The following is a 21004-nucleotide window of genomic DNA, read 5'->3' on the forward strand; positions in this document are numbered from 1 at the left end:
TCAAAATGATTATTATTATTATTATTATTATTATTATTATTATTATTATTATTATTATTATTATTATTATTATTATTATTTTCGTCGCACCGGCAACGGCTTAGGGCTATGACCAGGTAGGAAGCGACCATAGCGTTAATTAAAGTACAGGCCCAGCATTTTCCTGGATTTTCCTGGTGTGAAAATAGGAAACCATGGAAAACTATTTTCACGGCTGTCGACAGTGGGATTTCAACCCATCATCTCAACGAGTTCAAAGCTCATAGCTACATGACCCTAACCGCATGGCCAACTCGCTCGGTGAAAGCCATCTTCAGGGTTCGAATCCACTGTCAACGGAATACAAGCCAACAGTTAGGTGACCCAAACCGCGATGCCAACTCGCTCAAACATGTAGTGTATAAATAGGCTTACTATTCACACACTGAATTGTACTTAACAATGGTAACTATTATCAGGCAGACTGTACACATGCTCTATACGGCTGTTGATAACGCTGTGCGTGTGTCGCTATCAATCAAATATGTCTTCCAAAAACATATTATATGTAAATAAATAAATAAATAAATAAATAAATAAAGTGTTTTTAAATCGTCCGGCTCTTTTGTTAACCCTAGGAGTGCCGAGTGTTTTTCCGTAAATGCCAAGTGATTTATTTATGCATTGGCCATTTATTTTTTAAACAAATGTGAGCACGCTTAGATAGAGTAAAGTTAGTCATGCAGTACACCGTATTACTCAGAAAACTTTTTTTAACATGCTCGCATAAGTATTAGATAATTTATTTGCTTATCTGGTGATTACCAGGCGATCAAAATTATGGGAAACTAAATAAATTTTTGTTTTTCATATTTTTAAGTTCGCCATTAGGATAAAAAATTCATTTTTAAAAATTACTAAATACAAAACACGCATTTTTTTTATCTGTCTTTCAAAATGTATTAATTTCTCAAAGGTAAACAGAAAGAAAAAAGAATTAAAAGTTCCGAGCTACACACAGTTCCGTCAACCGCCAAGTACTACTCGGAGTCATTCTCGGTGAGTTTTCTTCTCTTACCAGGCCTGATAGGTCTCCAGAAGTGCTGCATCCCACAATTACACTTCGAAAGAAACAACATGTCCGCCTCTGGGTGTAGTGTTTTGTGTGATTAGCTGCCACCCCCGGAGACCCGGGTTCGATTCCCGGCTCTGCCACGAAATTTGAAAAGTGATACGAGGGCTGGAACGGGGTCCACTCAGCCTCGGGAGGTCAACTGAGGAGAGGTGGGTTCGATTCTCACCTCATCCATCCTCGAAGAGGTTTTCCGTGGTTTCCCACTTCTCCAGGCAAAAGCCGGGATGGTGCCTAAAGGCCACGGCCGCTTCCTTCCCTCTTCCTTGTCTATCCCTTCCAATCATCCCATCCCCCACCAAGGCCCCTGTTCAGCATAGCAGGTGAGGCCGCCTGGACGAGGTACTGGTCATCCTCCCCAGTTGTATCCCACGACCCAATGTCTCACGCTCCAGGACACTGCCCTTGAGGCGCTAGGGGTGGGATCCCTCGCTGAGTCCGAGGGAAAAACCAACCCTGGAGGGTAAACAGATTAAGAAAGAAACAAACAAACAATATAAGAATAAACTGAATAATCGGTCGAAAGACAACGAAAGATATTCACAGAAACTAACAGCAACAGCGAGCGAGAGCGAAGTTGTAAAACAACTGTGACCACGGGGGATGAGGAAAGGGCAGCTGACTTTATATCTACCCTCACCTTGACTGAGTCATTTGCGACTGGTGAGGAATATATGTTGGAGGACTTGAAGATTTGTCTTCAATGTCTTACTTGTTATAATAGCATAAGTGAAAGTTAAATGATGTTGTAGCTGATTAAGAGCCGGTATTATAATGAGGGTTTAAACTGAAGATTGAGTTACACTGTAATTCGAGTTTAAACCGATGTTGAGTCTTATAACGTCCGGCCTAAGTTAAACTGAGGTGGAAAAGGAAATATGCGATCTAGGTAGCAGTGAATTGCGAGAAAAGATGACTATCGATAATGATTTGTTTACTTCTTGTAGGTAAAATGGCGGATAAAAGCAAAAAAAAAACTTTTCCTAATTTTATTTGTAAGGAAATAGAATTGCTTGTGCAATTAGTGCAGAAATATTTATATAGTCCGTGAAACAGTGGCCTTATGAATTCCTCCGAAATCTCCCATTGTAATAAACATAGTACGCGAGGCACAAAACCGCAATGCTATTAGTAGCAGACTGAGGGGTTCTACAGCATAATTTCTGAAATAGAAGGAACTTACTTTATTTTCTAAAATTTACACTTTTGACATTCCAACAGTTCAAAAAGTCATTTCTACATTCTTACCTTTTCGTTGCATGTTTTATTCTAGAACCAATTTTCTGAAATAGGGTTATGACAGTCTGCTTAGTAAGGTTAAACCTATTTAAAAACAATTTTTCATTCCATATATGAAAGTGACGACGTCCCTTTGCTCGGAAAACTAGTGCCGGTGGTCGTTCAATAATTTGTACCACTTCTTCGTCATCGCTCAGTATTTTCTCAAATATTTCAAAATTATCTTCGAAATCCATTCGTTCTGCCATCTTGTAAGGTTATGTATTCTTAAACTTCAGTTTAAACGGTAGATGAGTGGCAGTCAAATTAATCTCTTCTTTAATTTAAGATTAAGTTTTATAATACACGACTAACAGATAAACCGAAGTTTAAACTGAACCAACAGTTTAAACCTCTATTATAATATCGGCCGTAAGTGAATGCATGCGTCGCGCATGCGTCGTTGGCATTCTAGTGATATATTGCGTCACAGGCGTGACGTTTGGCAGTTCTAGGGTTAAATGACCAGCGTTCTGACTTTCGGTTCAAAAGGAATCCGTGTTCGATTCCAAATCGTGTCGGGAATTTTTGCGGCTTATTTTTAATTCCTCTGTCTCGGGGACTGGATGTTTGTAATCATTTTAATACACATCACACTGCCAACCACCACAGAAACACACAATAGTTAATACATCCCTCCACGTAGGGTTGGCGTCAGGAAGAACAATCGACCGTAAAACTGGACGTAATCCATATAAGTGCCGACCACAAATGACTGGGAAAAGACCAGAATAGAAGATGTGGCTTCTTAATCAGTTGAGGCTGCAAGGAGCAGCACATGCTGAACTCACCTGGCTGCTGACAAGGTCTTCTGCTGAGGTTATCGGCTGGAGGCCAGCCAAGGGCATGGGCAGTGTATTCATGTTTGAAGGACTGCTTTGACTAATGACCCTCGCTGTTGAAAGGAGAAAATCATATTTTAATAGCAGCTATCAAAACTTGCCAAACGGAATTATAAGCGCTTTTCTTTATGGCTCTGCGCCAGATTGTCTGACACTGAGCTAGAACTACTGTCGCTGTGCCCATGTTGTGTCCAAGTAAATTCGGGGCCGTGCTGTTCATTATCCCCGTAAGATACGTATTTTACCGGCCTCCACAGCCTTGCATACAGTGTTGCCAGCTTAGCGGATTTTCCGCTAAATTTAGCGGAATTAGAAGACTGTCGACGGAGAAATATATAATTTAGTGGACAGCGGATGTTTTGGCGGAATTCTAAATTTATTACAACGGAATTTAGCGTTTTATCCATTTTACTTTTTTAAAATTTGTACTCCAGTCTTTCTCCAAGCTATTCCGTATTTCTTATCGGGAGCTAGCAGTCACATTATGAAAAACATCTTATTTGGATTTGATGTTATGAGATCATGGTATCATGAATTTGTAATGCGTGGAGAAAGGGTACTTATCTCTTACTGACGAATGACGACAAATAATGAAACTGTGAGAGAGTAGCATTTATATTTATGCTATGAAGGAAGACCGTTTAATGAACTTGCCTGTTCTGTGTGTGGCCCTTGAGGTAGGGGATTCACCTAGTTTGCACCCGGCACTAAATCGCATACAAGTTTTATTATTATTATTATTATTATTATTATTATTATTATTATTATTATTATTATTATTATTATTATTATTATTATTATTATTATTATTATTATTATTATTATTATTATTGTTATTTGGACCAAAGTAGGTCGTTATACTTTAAACCAGGGCCTCTCAAACGCCCAAAATCTCACGCGTGCAGATAGAGGCGCAAGAGCTCCGTGCACTGTGCATCGCTGCCGCTCGGCATGGCTCGGATCAACGCTTCGTCTCTGGGCTACTCGGCTAAGCTCGGCTCAACTCGCCTATACTCGGCTCAAGTCAGCCCGGATTTGGAGCGCTACGGCGCAAATGGAGCAGAATTGAATTGAATTGAATTTATTGATCATGATTTACATGCCACTGAGACTGAAAAGCCCCTTTATGCAGCGTCTTCTTATAATACAATGCAGATTTATGAAAACAGTAACAACATTTTTATAATATTAAAGTATTAAACTAAACAAGAAACTTAAAAAAAATGAAAATACAGATACCAAATCCAGTAAGGTTAAGACATACATTATATAATAAGTAAGAAAGTAAATCATTAAGCCCTTCTGTTATTCTGGACTACATGGGTTTAAAGAATATAAAGCTAAAGCAGAGAAACAATTTTCTTCGAAATATACATATTCCTGATTGTTCGACACAAGAATGCCTGATCTCAGCCTCTTGCGTACTCCTCCAGAAAGATAGATGTTAAGAACTGCTTTAGTTGGGTACAGTTAGTGTTACTTGCGAAACGGTGAAGATTAAAGACGTTAAAGATACGTGATGCAGTGCAAACAAAGGATTTGTTAAATTTAGTGGTACGATGAAGGGGAATTTGAAGGGTGGTTTTTGTAAACCTATTATCTCTGTTTATGTACCGACTCCATAGGTTTAAATGCATTATAAAGGTAGGATGGTGTCTTCAGTTTGAGGGAGAGGGAGACAGGCGGAGCGAGCGAGACAGGCGTGAGGAAAGAGAGAGTAAGCGCTATTGCTCCAAATCGAGGAGTGGGGGGTCTGCACTCTGGTCAACCAGACCAAGTCGTCTTTTGCACCGTGCACAGTGCATGCACCACGCGCATGCACCCTGAGAGGCCCTGCTTTAAACTATACAGTTCTGACATTCTTTGATATTGTTTCATATGTCTGTGCCAGCGTAATAACCGTTTATCTTGAGCACATGAGTAGTAATTAGCAAACAACTAATATTAGATGACCGGAGAGTTGGCCGTGCGGTTAGGAGCACGCGGCTGTAAGCTAGCACCCGGGAGACAGTGGGTTCGAACCCCACTATCGGCAGCCCTGAAGATGGTTTTCCGTAGTTTACCATTTTCACACAAGCCAAATGCTGCACCTTAATTAAGGCCACAGTCGCTTCCTTCCCACTCCTTGGCCTTTCCTATCCCATCATCGCCATAAGACCTATCTGTGTCGGTGCGACGTAAAGCAGATTGTATAAAAATATGTTAGCTGAAGAACTTGCTGTGCATTCCAAGTGGGAGCAGTAGTGGTCAAAATTCAGGACACTTTTAGGAAATTAGAGAGAGGCATGACGTATTTTTCAAAGATAAAATTTAGGACATTTTCACTTTTTCAAGACGTATGGCTACGCCTACACTAATATTAGTCATGAACTTAATAGAATGAATGGCATAGTAAATTACCTGATAAAACGTCAAACAGATGACGTCTTGTCTCGAGTACCGAAATAACATTAAAAATAATTAATAAAAGTAGAACTAAGTAGAATACAGGATGTCCCAAGAAGAAGGGGCCATGCATTAAGAGGTGATAGTATTGGTTATTCTAAAGCAAAAAACATCATATGAACATATGCTTTATTTTCAACAGTTTCCGAGATACAGACCGTATTACAGTATGTAATTGTCAATTGTCAATTTCCCTTTGCAACTTATGTGTAATTATTGTGTAATTGTCCATTTCCGTTTACAACTTATTCTCAAAAATACCCCCACCACGTTCAATGCATTTTGCAGCTCTTGCAGAGAGATGCTGTGTTGCTAATCAGAGCTGATGTCTGTCTTCTTTAATGTGCGCACAAGCGAGCAAGTAAATCCTCCCTTGTTTGCACTTTTTCCTGTAGATTTCATTCTTTAACCAACCCCAGAAACAATAATCTAGCGGCGTGATCTGGGTGGCTACGCAACATCACATCAGACACATGTCCAGGATTGAGATACTGTACCACTGCAACAAACGAAATGTACAAACTGTGAAATACAATACTTTCTGCAAAGCCAACTACGTCAAACATACAATTTTATCAACAAACGTCACTATGACAACCGGCTTGGAAACCATGGCCACCTTAGTACAATTACTCAATACGGTCTGTATCTCGGAAACTATTGAAAATATGTTTTCGCTTTAGAATAACCAATACTATCATCTCTTAATGTATGGTCCTTTCTTCCCGGAACACGCTGTGTACTGTATGTCTCTCAAGAGTTGTTAATTGGTTCTTGAGTAGAATATTGCGAATGGATTAAGTCGCGCCGTGGTGACAGGCTTTTCTTTAAACACAGTTTGTCGTAAGGAGACTGGATCAAATCGTCATTACATAATAGGACGGTGCAGAGTAAGATGACACGACCACTGCGCAATATCCCTGGTTAAATTAACTCTAACGAGTGAACCTGTATTTTATACTTATAATGTCGACATAGTTAACAATAAAGCGTGCTACAGTGGTAATTCTGTGCAGTGTCTATAGAAAGAAAAAAGAGTAAACCAGGCTGGAAGTTTACGTAACTTAAAATTTATAATCGTAAGAGCCTCTCTATTATCCTAGGCACTGGATGTGCAGTTCAATTCAATTTGTAAATAATCACATGCAGACGGCGGTAACTTTAATAAAAATCTAGCGGGAGACTCATCACGCCCACGTTTTCAATAATAATAATAATAATAATAATAATAATAATAATAATAATAATATGATGTTGAGATGTTGTTCTATGGGAGAGTGAATGAGTCTCAAGTGACAGAACACCGTCCGCGAGATGCTGGTCACCGCCCTCAAGTTACATGACTGGAAGTTCACGGAAATTCACTACCTTACTAACAATGGGTGCAACAATTGAACTGGCATAATTGGGGTTAGTCGAACATTGACTCTAATGCTCACTCACTTCGAAATCTTGAGTCAACATTCAATGGAAATTGGCAAAAAAAATATTGCGATATAGACTATAAACAGCATCTCAGTAATAACAAAGTTTGCTGGTATGATTCTTTGTTCGTGGGATAGTATCAGAACATCCCTTGTTGACTAGCCATAAACTTTCTAATTAGGAAAGATTTTTACAGAACAACATCGCTATCAGTACTGTGAAACATTCCATTGTTCTTTATCGAATCATCTGTTCATCATTCCAGATAAATAGAGCATTCCTAAATCAATTTTAAAGACTCATTCTGATTTAACATTGTACCTTCATTATGTCATCATTGCATTGTCCTGATTGTTAAGTCTTCTCCCTCTTTCTCGCCTTGGGGCCCGTGTTCGATTCCCGGTACTGTCAGAAATTTAAGAATGGCAGGAGGGCTGGTATGTGGTTGAAATGGTACATGCAGCTCACCTCTATGTGGTGTGTACCATCTCGGGATGAGGACGCGAGTTTACTTACCAATTACATGAGGCCGGAACTTGGCTAGATTTTGCCTAATTTTACGATTGGATATCATTTCTGACGCCAATCTTATGTGGATAGATGTGCATGTTTTTGTGGCTGTGCTCTTCCCATTGGTAGATTTTGGTGCGCTTTCATTACTTGATAAAAAGACGCGGGAGGCTGTATTATTAAGCTTCTCTAACGTTAACAAACGTTAGTTCAAAAGGTTGCCTATAAGTGAACGGGATGTGAAGAAGATTAAGCAGAGTTGTCAGTTTTCTTTCTGAATGCCGTGTTTATTTGTTTCAAGTTGTTGCTCACTTCATATTTATTTTATGGTTTGGTCAATTGAGTTCCACATTGTGGGTTCCTTCGTGTCCAAATCCTTTATGTCGAAACTGTGAAATATGTAATAATGATACGACAAGATACAGCAATCCTGTACGTCACTCCACGCGGACTTGGCAAGAAACTATCAACTAGCTTTTTCATGTTTTCATTGGATACCGCAGCTTGACTCAAAGAACATTTCCCCCTGTGGTCGTAACATTGAAAGATGTGTTATGACAGTCCTTAGAGAGAGGTCCGTTTACTGCCTGTCTTGTTGGGGAGAAGGGAGTAGGGGGAATGGTTGCCATAGAAACGTTGGCGGCCATACTGCGGTTGCCATGGAATTATGCCTGCTGGCCGACTCGTGTTGCTTGGAGTTGCCAAACCTCTCACTTATGAGTTGTTACAACTTAACACAGCGGTCTTAACGAACGAACAAGTGAGCCGAAAGTGAGGGGAAGGAGAAAGGAATGCAAAAATGTGGCAACACCGTGCAGTGCTCCTCCCTCCAGACCAATCTGTCAAAACGATTCTTTTAATATTACGGCTATAGTCTACTGATGCTGTCATTGACGCGGCACAAGGCAAGGAACATCAAAGCTACGTCGCATGGCAACGTTTAGAGAAAAACAATAATACAAGATACAGCCGCTAGAATTATGTAGGCACGCGGAACGTCTCGTATATATTATAAATAGAAATGTTAAATAAGTTGACATTTTTACATCGTTTTAGTCATTCACTTACGTTTTCATTTACAGAGTGCCCAATAGCCTAGTTATAATGTAAAGAACTTTCTACAACGATATAGTGTCAAAGATATGTCAAAGACATTGCAGTGTGTTGTACAATATTGTAGTGGATTATACATCATATATAAAGGTAATAATAAAATATATACTATTAATTATGTGCTCTTACATCAAATAAACTCATATTAATATATATACAGCACATGTTTCATGACATAACCTCACAAATAAAACGATCGTTCGTAAATAATGACAATACTAATACTAATAAATGGATGTAAACACCTCATAGCCATACCTCACAAGTCTTAATAATAATAATAATAATAATAATAATAATAATAATAATAATAATAATAATAATAATAACGGCTCTTCTAGAAAGATATTCTGACTTGTCCGGTTTGAATCTTGATTAAAATGAGTTAAGAGGTTGATTTCTCTCCACATTTTAACTGTCTTATACAGCCTATTATTATTGGACGGCATTTTCGTTTCGTGTTCCTTGTACAGAGTCTGCTTGAAGATGTCAGCAAGATTGTCGTCGCATCGAAACTGCTATTTTGAGAAGTAACATCCTGGTTCGCAGCAGAAAGCTGGAAAACATCAAGGACGGCCTCATACGTGATTAATTCTGGTATAATTCACGTGAAATGTTGCTGACTTGCTGCACGACTACGATCATTCTCTTTGCATGATGGCACGCAGTTTGTAAAGTAACGTTACCAATACCGGATTTGTCACTTGTCAAGGGAACTCACGACCTCTTTTAGCTATATATCAGATAGGGTTTGTAATCCTTGAGCCAAAAGTGATTTGGATCTGTTGAACCACATGCCACTGCTTGTTCATTACTGAGGCAAGGTAATTTGGAATTAGAGAACATCCTTAGCCAATGAAGCATGTGTCAGTAAATAATATTTAAAATAAGAATTAAATTTGTTCCTCTGGGCAGAACAGGATAACAAGGGCGAAACGTTAAAAATCACATTTTCATGGAAAAGCGAATGTTTTTAACCAATAGCGACGATTGGGAATTGGAAGTGGGGGCGCAAATAACACGGGCGGAAGGGGAGGCGTGGGGGCGGGGGAGGGGGAGGGGGCGAGGTATATACATCCCAACTAGAAAGAAAAAATGATATACTCTGAGTGAATTTCGACAGTCTACCAACATAAGTGCAATAATAATAGTTTATTTTCTGAGATTGTGATCCAATGCTCTACAATAAAACTTTCAGCGGTTAACCCAGAACAGATACAACAAAAGAGTAATATCTTACAAGGCGAAACTTAGACACTACAGCTCAGTGGTAAAGCCAGAGGGTCTCTACGCTTCATAGAGCCTGACAATGAACAAAAAGGGTGAGCTTCAAGACCTCGAAAAAAAGGAGAAGAGAATCTTAAGGAAAATTTTAGGACCACAGAAAAATGCTGATGGGGAGTGGAGGAAAAGGAAAAATGATGACCTCTATAAATACACCGAAAAAATCACTGTCACCATGCGAAAGCGAAGGCTAAAATTCTATGGGCATCTAGAAAGAATGGATGAGAAACGGCTAACTAAGAAAATACTCAAGTACATCACTGAACTGAAAGCTTCGACGAAGTGGATGGAAGAGGTAAAAAGAGATGCAATAGAAAGTGGACTTACAGTGGATATGGTTCACAACAGAAAAGAATTTAGAAGTCGAGTGGACAGCATCAAAACATTCCACGAGAAACCACCAAAGTGTAGACCCAAACTGGCCATATCTGAGAAAGAAAGGAAGATCAGAAGTGAAAGAATGAAGAGGTTCTGGGAGAAGAAGAAGAAGAGAAAGCCTTAAGTTCAATGCGGTCCATAGGCGGCCAAATTCGGAAACAAGAAGAAAAACTTTCCCCAAGAGACGTGCACACGTATTGCAATGAAATAGAAGTACAGTGTGATTATACAATTAAAAATCATTTAGTATTTGACTAGACACTAAGAAACTAAAGAGACTGCCAGACTGACGAATGCGCGCGGCAAGCGGGTGAAACATACCTCAGTGTCCATGACTTTGGCAAAAGAAATATACCCCTGCTACCTTCCTCACAGCCTATGTAAAGTCTCACTACTTGCTGTGGCGCTATAAAAATCGGTTAGCCGCGACGAGTGACATTTTTGTACGTACTTCCGCTAATAATTGTGTTAATAATTTTTAAAAATAAAGGAAAGAATTCGTTGATAAAATACCTCAACTTTCAACTTGAGATATCATTAAGGTTATAATTTATTTTTAAAAAAGCAGATTAAGTCTGCTTTTCAAGATCTGGTACATTTCTTAAGAGTTCCAAGAAAAAGAAAACGCGGTCGTCTGCGAGTAATCATCTCAAAATTCGCCGTATGTCTGGGAAAGAAACTGGTACTGGTTACATTGGAACTGCCTGTTACCGGTATAATTAATACGGTAATTAATCTACTTCCATTAACACGACTCCCCAGGCAACTACATAATAAAATTCGTCAACTTTCTCGCCATGTAAGAGAGTTATACCAATAGGAATTAAAGCATTCTTATTTTCGGCTTAAGGATCAATGCTCACGATAAGATCATAATAAGTATTGAGCAAGGTAATTATTATGAAATAGTTATAAAACTTAATCTCTACTGTCATTCATTTGAAAGTTGGAATATGTATCCTAAGTTGTTGAGACTCGTAGGTCTTCATGTTCACGGGAATAGACTTTAGAGAAGTTATGCTCATCAAATATGATTCCCCAAGTGATGTGCTAAGTGAAGTGTTTCTTTCTTTTCAGATTGACTCAGTGTGGACCTGCTGAACGTTTATGAGGTGGGCACTGGAAAAGGAAACATCTTTATGTAAGTAACGATGTTCAGTCTTACGCGATTTCTACTATTATTATTATTATTATTATTATTATTATTATTATTATTATTATTATTATTATTATTATTATTATTATTATTGTTATTATTATCTTTTTAGCATCGGCGCCTTCTAAGGACCACGTTACAATTTCAATTGTTCCTCCTTAGTTGTTCTTTCCTTTTCTTCCAGTATTCTTTCATTGTTTCACTGTGTTTCTTTTTCCTGTCTTCAGTCTACTTTGTGCCTGTTTTCTTTTCCTTCCTCCCTTGGAATCCTTCCATTTGTAAGACTTTCTTCCTAAAAATCTCTCTTTCCAATAATTCTTCTTCTCGTATGTTGTTCCTTTCCAGGTCTTTCTTGACTTCTTGAATCCAGGTGGTAGTTGATTTATTTTCCCAAAGGTACTTGAAGATTCGTTTAGTTAATCTATTGTCATCCATTCTGTAAATGTGTCCAAGAAATAGCAATCTCCTTTTTCTTATTGTTTCTGATATGTTTTCTACGTTCTGGTAAATTTCATTGTTACTTCTTAATTTCCAAAACTCTGCAATTCTTAGAGGACCTAATATTTTCCTTATAATTCTTCTTTCTAATATTTCTAATTTATCAAGCTTGTAGTTCAGTGCTAGACATTCGCTAGACATTATTATTATTATTATTATTATTATTATTATTATTATTATTATTATTATTATTATTATTATTATTATTATTATTATTATTATTATACGTGAATGGGTCTCTTAGGACCACGCGGAATCAACATTTGTTGAGCTTTCTTCCGTGCCCAATAATTTTTCATTTTCATCGATTGTTCTAATTTCTGTTCCTTCGACCAAGTTCGTCGTGTTCGTTTCTTCTCATCTTCCTCAAATCCCCTTTTTTGAACAATTTTCTTGATTACATTTATATCTTACAAATTTGGTGATCCTAATTCAGTGAAGTCTTTTTCTACTTGCTTATACCATTCTGATCTCGTACGTTTGATTTGCAGAAATGTGTGTATTCGAGAAGTAAGTTACAGTATGGTGTTTTTCATTCTTTCGAAATTGCTTAAAAATTGAGTTCGTCACAGTCTCAGTGTATCGGTAAGTTTAGAAATTTTTAAATATGCTTCCGAGTTGGGTTTGGGGTAATTTATTCCATTTTTAATTCTTCCTTTCTTGAGTCTCTAATTGTTTCTTTTTTATTATGTAAATCGAGCGTTTCTGAAGCATAAAGAGCTCCATGTTTGATCACTGTTGAGTGATGAGGAATTTTACTGTTCCAGGACAATAATTCTTTGTCATAAACATTCTTTGTGTGTTGAAAAGCAATTTCCATTTCTGAATTCTTGAAGCTACTGATTAATTTCCATTGTCATTTACAGTGATCCATTCACCAAGTACTTAAATTCCTTGATATGAATAACATTTCAAGATCAATCAATCAATCAATACTGATCTGCATTTAGGACAGTCACCCAGGTGGCAGATTCCCTATCTGTTGCTTTCCTAGCCTTTTCCTAAATGATTTCAAAGAAATTGGAAATTTATAGAACATCTCCCTTGGTAAGTTATTCCAATCCCTAACTCCCCTTCCTATAAATGAATATTTGCCCCAGTTTGTCCTCTTGAATTCCAACTTTATCTTCATATTGTGATCTTTCCTACATTTATAAACGCCATTCAAACTTATTTGTCCACTAATGTCATTCCACGCCATCTCACCGCTGACAGCTCGGAACATACCACTTAGTCGAACAGCTCTTCTTCTTTCTCTCAATTCTTCCCAACCCAAACATTGCAACATTTTTGTAACGCTACTCTTTTGTCGGAAATCACCCAGAACAAATCGAGCTGCTTTTCTTTTGATTTTTTCCAGTTCTTGAATCAGGTAATCCTGGTGAGGTTCCCATACACTGGAACCATACTCTAGTTGGGGTCTTACCAGAGACTTATATGCACTCTCCTTTACATCCTTACTACAACCCCTAAACACCCTCATAACCATGTGCAGAGATCTGTACCCTTTATTTACAATCTCATTTATGTGATTACCCCAATGAAGATCTTTCCTTATATTAACACCTAGATACTTACAATGATCCCCAAAAGGAACTTTCACCCCATTAACGCAGTAATTAAGAGTGAGAGGACTTTTCCTATTTGTGAAACTCACAACCTGACTTTTAACCCCGTTTATCATCATACCATTGCCTGCTGTCCATCTCACAACATTTTCGAGGTCACGTTGCAGTTGCTCACAATCTTGTAACTTATTTATCACTCTATAGAGAATAACATCATCCGCAAAAAGCCTTACCTCCGATTCCACTCCTTTACTCATATCATTTATATATATAAGAAAACATAAAGGTCCAATAATACTGCCTTGAGGAATTCCCCTCTTAATTATTACAGGGTCAGATAAAGCTTTGCATACTCTAATTCTCTGAGATCTATTTTCTAGAAATATAGCAATCCATTCAGTCACTCTTTTGTCTAGTCCAATTGCACTCATTTTTGCCAGTAGTCTCCCATGATCCACCCTATCAAATGCTTTAGAAAGGTCAATCGCGATACAGTCCATTTGACCTCCAGAATCCAGGATATCTGCTATATCTTGCTGGAATCCTACAAGTTGAGCTTCAGTGGAATAACCCTTCCTAAAACCGAACTGCCTTCTATCGAACCAGTTATTAATTTCACAAACATGTCTAATATAATCAGAAAGAATGCCTTCCCAAAGCTTACATACAATGCATGTCAAACTTACTGGCCTGTAATTTATTGCCGGGCTGAGTGGCTCGGACGGTTAAGGCGCTGGCCTTCTGACCCCAACCTGGCAGGTTCGATCCTGGCTCAGTCCGGTGGTATTTGAAGATGCACCGAGCTCGATAGCTGCAGTCGTTTAAGTGCGGCCAGTATCCAGTATTCGGGAGATAGTAGGTTCGAACCCCACTGTCGGCAGCCCTGAAAATGGTTTTCCGTGGTTTCCCATTTTCACACCAGGCAAATGCTGGGGCTGTACCTTAATTAAGGCCACGGCCGCTTCCTTCCCACTCCTAGCCCTTTCCTTTCCCATCGTCGCCGTAAGACCTATGCGTGTCGGTGTGACGTAAAACAACTAGCAAAAAAAAAAAAAAATTGAAGATGCTCAAATACGTCAGTCTCGTGTCAGTAGATTTACTGGCACGTAAAAGAACTCCTGCGGGACTAAATTCCGGCACCTCGGTGTCTCCGAAAACCTTAAAAGAGTAGTTAGTGGGACGTAAAACAAATAACATTATTATTATTATTATTATTAACATTTCAAGAGTAAGTTCTGGAAAGGTATTTTTAATATTTGTCCTAAATTTTGTCTCTTCATATTAAATTGTAAGTCCTATTTTTGCTGATTATCATTAATAATAATTTCGTGTGGCTATTTCTAGCCGAGTGCAGCCCTTGTAAGGCAGACCCTCCGATGAGGGTGGGCGGCATCTGCCATGTGTAGGTAAGTGCGTGTTATTGTGGTGGAGGATAGTATTATGTGTTGTGTGTGAGTTGCAGGGATGTTGGGGACAGCACAAACACCCAGCCCCCGGGCCATTGGAATTAACCAATCAAGGTTAAAATCCCCGACCCGGCCGGGAATCGAACCTGGGACCCTCTGAACCGAAGGCCAGTACGCTGACCATTCAGCCAACGAGTCGGACATTATCATTAATAATAATGTTAGTTGCTTTACGTCCCACAAACTACATTTTTGGTTTTCGTAGACACCGAGGTGCCGGCATTTAGTCCCGCGGGAGTTCTTCTACGTGCCAGTAAATCTACCGACACGAGGCTGACCCATTTGAGCACCTTGAAAAACCACCGGACTGAGCCGGGATCGAACCTGCCACGTTGGGGTCAGCAGGCCAGCGCCTCAACCGTTTGAGCCACTCAGCCCAACATGTTGATTATTATTATTATTATTATTATTATTATTATTATTATTATTATTATTATTATTATTATTATTATTAAATCCTTCTGTGGACCACAAGCTTGTAGATTTCACGATCGTGAGTTCAATCCCGAAAGTGGTAGTCTGACCTGAATAAAGTTCATTCGATACTATGTTGTACGATGTCTACCTTTCGTGTTTAATCGACAAAACTGTCGAGTGAGTTGGCCGCTTGGTTAGTTAAATCTCAGTGGGGTTTCTTCCCTATGAAAAAAGACGGTGTCGCTACTCACCCAAACTACTTCATAAACTGAATATCACACTTTGTTGATATCTCTATATGTACCGTCTTATTTTCTTCCAAAGGTAGGCGTATTGGCCTATACTGAAGTAATTTTCACTTCGCATCTGTTCACACCGTACAACCTAGCGTTTTTTTTTGTTTTTTGTTTTTTTTTGCATAAAGCCACTCGTTTCTCTGAAATAAGTACTTTTTTAAGTTAAATTTCAACAATCGGGCCCGTCATGGTCAGACTTGTTTCTCTCTTTAACTGCAGTCCGAGGGAAAAACCGAACCTGGAGATGACGATGATGATGATGATGATGACTAAGTTCTATTATTTTTCTCTCCTGATGATGAAAGGTGATATTGTTACCGCTGAAAATCGCTAAAAGAAGTTCGAAAATCCGTCAAAAGATCCGTTGTCCGCTAAATGGAAAATGTATCCGCTGTTCCATTAAAAAATCCGCCAAATTTGGCGGAAAATCCGCTGAGTTGACAACACTGCCATATTCACTTGATTTTCTGTTCGCAGGTTCAGGAGATACTTCAAAAGAATCGTCATGCTTTCTTTTCTCGCACACGGGTACAAAATAATTAGTTACTCATTTCACTTCTCCAACATGACGTGCACTCCTTGCTCCTACTAAATAACTATGAACTCGCTTGCCTCGGCAGCACAAAATTTATGTTTTATGTTTTTCAAAGGCCGGCTCTGTGGTGTAGAGGTTAGTGTGATTCGCTGCCACTCCCGGATGCCCGGGCTCGATTCGCGGCTCTGTCACGAAATTTGAAAACTGGTACGAGGGCTGGAACGGGATACACTCAGCCTCGGGAGGTCAACTGAGTAGAGGTGGGTTCGATTCCCACCTCAACCATACTCGAGGTACTGGCCCTCTTCCCCAGTCGTATCACCCGACCCAAAAGTGTCATGTATCAGGACACTGCCCTTGAGGCGGTACAGGTGGGATCCCTCGATGAGTCTGAGGGAGAAACCAACCTTGGAGAGTAAACAGATAAAGAAAGATCGTTTTCCAAAGTATTTAATAAACAAGAATGATAATTTTAGAACGGCAGTTTACAGAAACTTCAATCATGTGGTCGAACGCATTATACTACGTATGTACTGAAACGTAACAAAAGCGGACAAACTTGATTTTCAGCCATAGGTAGAGGGGTGATTTTTTCGCATTAACGATAAAGGCGACAAAAATAATTTGAAGCGATGTTGAGAAATCTTAACGAATCTTATTCTGGTTAATAGATTAGTAATTCCGTTTTCGCGAATTGCAGGAAATTAAAGCGATAAGGCCAGTTTAAAGCGAAATTTATTGAAAATAACGAGCTTGAAATTGCATTCCAATGTGACTAAGGGGAATGGAAGACAGAATAAGGATTTCTCAATTCGACAGAAATACATTTAGGTTATAATATTTTAGAAAATCCCTTAATGGGATCCCCATATGGGATGAAAAGGTCGTTTATTGTGTAATCTTGATTAGCGCTGTATTATAGTTCTAGTAAAGATTACAGAATGAATAATGAATGATTATCTATATTGTTTTTATTTATATAGACTTATCTTTCACATAAATAATTCAAACATCGCAGGAACGAGACTTCTTATGAATAATTTTCGAAACTGATTACAGCGAGATTCAAGCGATGGTTCAAGTCCTGTTTCGCGGAATAACGCGAAAAAAATGTTTCCTTTTCGCGAAATCGAACATAAATTATTGCGAAAAAGGCATGGCTCTAACCATAAGCCAGCCCTTCATAGGAAATGTGCTAGGAATATTCCGAATACCATCCAATTCTTTTTGTTTCTTTCAAGAAAAAGGTACTGCATACCGCCACAAAAAAATTGTACCTAACTTAAAACCTCGTCAGTCTTTCAAACACACAAGTTGAAAATACTATATAATATATAACACTATAGTCTAACATACCTTTAAAAAATACTTTCTTAATCTATTTACCTTCCAGGATTGGTTTTTCCCTCGGACTCGCCTCTACCGTCCTGGAGCGTGACTCTTTGGGTTGGGGAGATACAGCCGGGGAGGAGGATCAGCAATTTGCCCAGGCGCCCTAACCTGTTATGCTGAACAGGGACCTTGTGGGGGGATAGAAAGATTAAAAGGAATAGACAAGGAACAGGGAAGGAAGCGTTTGTGGCCTTAGGTTTGGTACCATCCCAGCATTTGCCTAGATGAGAAGTGGGAAACCACTTCGAGGATGGCTGAGGAGGGAATCGAACCTCCCTCTATTCAGTGGACCTCCTGAGGCTGAGCGGTCCCGTTCCAGCCTTTGAACCACTTTTTCGAATTTTGAGGCAGAGCCGAGAATCGAATCCGGGCCACCGGGAGTGGCAGCTAATCACCCTAACCACTACACCATAGAGGCGGACTGTAAAAATACACACTATGACATGTTTAGTTCTAAAAGAACATCCTCAGATTATATCAACTCGTTTTGAACCATGGGCGTATATGTACAATATTGTCTACGTTGCGTAAACTACTCAATGATTATATATTTGTGATGTTATGAACAAATATTGTGCAAATAATGAATGTATTATTCCTCGACTGTCTAGTAAATTAGGGAAAATATTCCAGTACTTATCTCAGCTACTGCCGTCCGTTACCGTCCGCAACTGTGTCTGGATTGTCCCCAGTTGTTAATTTCCGGTCTTTGTCTTTGTAGCCGTTTAGGACTAGTGTTACATATTATATTTTGAACTTGTGTGTCTGATGGACTGAAAAGCTCTTAAGGTACATTTAACTAAGTCGATATTACAATGTATGGCTTCGTTCTTAACAACAACAACAATTAAAATATTAAAAAACGCTTGGTTAGTGTCACGTAGCTGTGTGGTTGCATTCAGGAGATGTTGGGTTCGAATCATACCGTCACAGCCGGCCAACAGCAACACAGCAATTGGTCATATTTGGCAGATGTACGCAGTCTCCGTTTTACGTTTTTCCCTTTAGGACGGGATGTTCGATCTCTCTCTCTCGCTCTCTCTCGCCGGGCTGAATGGCTCAGATGGTTGAGGCGCTGGCCTTCTGACCCCAACTTGGCAGGTTCGATTCTGGCTCAGTTCGGTGGTATTTGCTGCAGCTGGCTGCTGCTTGCTGTTTAAAGGGGCCTAACATCTAGGTCATCGGCCCCTGGTGGTATTTAAAGGCACTTAAATACGTCAGCCTTGTGTCGATAGATTTACTGGCACATAAAAGAATTCCTGCGGGACTAAATTCCGGCACCTCGGCGTCTCCGAAAACCGGAAAATTGTAGTTATTGGGACGTAAGGCAATAACATTATTATTATTATTATTATTATTATTATTATTATTATTATTATTATTATTATTATTATTATTATTATTATTATTATTATTATTTTACTATTTGTTTTACGTCGCACCGACACAGATAGGCCTTATTGGCGACGAGGGGAGAGGAAAGGCCTAGTAATGGAAAGGAAGCGGCCGTGGCCTTAATTAAGGTACAGCCCCAGTATTTGCCTCGTGTGAAAATGGGAATCCACGGAAAACCATCTTCAGAGGTGCGGACAGTGGGGTTCGAACCCACTATCTACCGGATGCGAGCTCACAGCTGCCTGCTCCTAATCGCACGGCCGTCTTACCCGGAATTATTATTATTTTATTATTATTATTATTATTATTATTATTATTATTATTATTATTATTATTATTATTATTATTATTATTATTGTTGTTGTTGTTGTTGTTGTTGTTGTTGTTCCGAACTGGTCATGGTTCACAGAGGTGTAAGAATATGCGGGCATGAATGGGTGGACGGAGAAATGATCAAAGTATAATTTAAAACTCTAAAATTTGGAATTTTATTTCTTTCCTTGATTGTTTTTTCTTTTCCTTTTAAATCTTAAACTTTGTTAAACAATAACAAATAACAGTTGGATAGACGCTCTTCAGCTCTTGGAACAATAATGATTACTTCAGGTACATAGTTTCCAGAATGAGCCAGAAGCTCCAAAGTTCCCACATTAAAATAGCATCTTTGCTGCACACAAATATCCTCTAGGAGACTGAGCTCCAAAATTGACCACATTCGAAAGAGCATCTTTGCTCCACACATCTTAAACATCACACTTATTACGTGCAATCTAATCTTTTACATTAGGTCAAATAAAAACGCTCGACAGTCTAAGTTACATTTAAATATGAAATTGAATAAGAACAGTTAACTTTAACAGAGGCAGTAGTGCCCAACCTACATGGCCTTAGTGAAAAAGAAAAGGTTAAAGTTATTGGCCGTAAATCAAAAGTTTAGGTGGCAAACACTTGCACTCCTTGAAATTCACTTGAAAACGCTTGAGATCCTGTGTGGACTTATGGTCCGAAGTTACAGAAACTAAGCCTATACTACGGAGGTGACTAGATGGAGAGAAAATTTTAAATTACAAAAGGAAGAGATAAATTTTCAAGTTTACGAAATCATAGTCACCCCAATAACAAGTCGAAGGGGAATTACAAGAGCGTTCACACTCTTTATTCCCTGAGTAGAATAAAGTCTTTAGACTTGTCTGGAACTTTACATTGAAAGATTGAAATTTACATTATGAAATAATGTTGAAACCTTCCCCTCAAGTTAGCTTTCAGAAACTTTTACATCGTTAAAGGATGTCTGCCATTACCTTGAGCTAGTGGGCCTTCGGACGATGGGCGAGGTGTGCCCCCTGCCTCCTCTACTAACACACTCTAAACCTTTTGACTGGTGCGAGGGAAAGACAACATGGCCCGAAATGTCCCAGCTTTTACAGCGGAGAGGAAGGTTCGAGAATTCTCTGAGCCGAAGCCCTGTACACACCTACAAATCCTATTGGTTAATTAAATAATACCAAAAATTCTTGATTGGCTAAAAATGTTAAGCAGGCGGGAAGAGATAGAAGTGCTAGTAACCCTTAGAACATAAATAAAACAATCTACAAACATTCAGTTCAGAAAACTTATGAATACAAACATTCTCTTGAAAATTAATTGTCCATCATCTCACCAGAGAGGACAAACAAGTCGACAGTAGAGTCATCTGAAGATAAACGTTCAAACTTCTTCCACTACACAGTTTGAAGTACACGTTACAGATGGCTTTCTAAAAGGCGCTCAGTTTGAATGTACGGATTGGGTGTACCTCCGGTACAGTCATTATTATTATTATTATTATTATTATTATTATTATTATTATTATTATTATTATTATTATTATTATGCTAGTTGCTTTACGTCGCACC

The 21004-nt window shown here is 38.8% G+C and overlaps 1 protein-coding gene across 1 annotated transcript in view; it reads left to right on the forward strand.

Moving 5' to 3' along the window:
- B4 overlaps positions 1 to 21004 on the forward strand; it is a 398035-nt gene that overhangs the window by 184788 nt on the left and 192243 nt on the right. Inside the window, exon 2 of the mRNA XM_067143320.2 lies at positions 11464 to 11527. The gene's annotated coding sequence lies outside the window, so the exon portion shown is untranslated. The remainder of the gene's footprint in view (positions 1 to 11463; positions 11528 to 21004) is intronic.

This window comes from Anabrus simplex, chromosome 3 (assembly GCF_040414725.1).
Source record: "Anabrus simplex isolate iqAnaSimp1 chromosome 3, ASM4041472v1, whole genome shotgun sequence".
NCBI classification, from domain to species: domain Eukaryota; kingdom Metazoa; phylum Arthropoda; class Insecta; order Orthoptera; family Tettigoniidae; genus Anabrus; species Anabrus simplex.